We start from the raw sequence: 462 nt of genomic DNA on the forward strand, positions 1-462 counted from the left end.
GTGGATCTGAAGATATCAGAGAATAAAAACTGTATTTTCCACTAAGTGTTGGAAAAGTTTAAATCTACTGACAGTTTTCAAGTTCAACTTTATTATCATTTTGAAATAATATCAGTGAGTCATTTGGGCTGTTTCATTGTGGGTTAAGATGTTGAAACACTTAAAAACAAAGCAAATAACAGCTACAGAGTGAGAGAAAGCTTTACAGATTTAATTTCTTTAAATCAACTGCACCTGCTCCACTCAGATCATGTTTCCTCCATCAGTGTCTCCTTCAGAAACACTGAACAGTCTTCAACAGTGGAGAAGAAACAAAGTCTTCCCACCAGTTTCCTGCTCTGAAGGAAACATCTTCACTCTTCATCGTGGGCAGCGAGACCAAACTCTTTAGAAACACATTTCTCAAGTCAAGGACTAAAGAAATGATCCCTGAAAGTATAGTCTTGGTTTGTTCTGGATGTT

General features: G+C 36.8%; 1 non-coding gene across 1 annotated transcript; it reads right to left on the reverse strand.

The window, feature by feature from the left end:
• Window positions 1-238: 238 nt before the first annotated feature.
• LOC111650859 (small nucleolar RNA U3) lies at window positions 239-445 on the reverse strand. Its single transcript, XR_002760459.1, has one exon. It is a non-coding gene; the product is annotated as a small nucleolar RNA U3 (small nucleolar RNA).
• Window positions 446-462: the final 17 nt, after the last annotated feature.

The sequence above is a fragment of the Seriola lalandi genome, unplaced genomic scaffold, assembly GCF_002814215.2.
Source record: "Seriola lalandi dorsalis isolate HSWRI2012SDOR001 ecotype SW California unplaced genomic scaffold, Sedor1 jcf7180001970360, whole genome shotgun sequence".
NCBI lineage: Eukaryota > Metazoa > Chordata > Actinopteri > Carangiformes > Carangidae > Seriola > Seriola lalandi.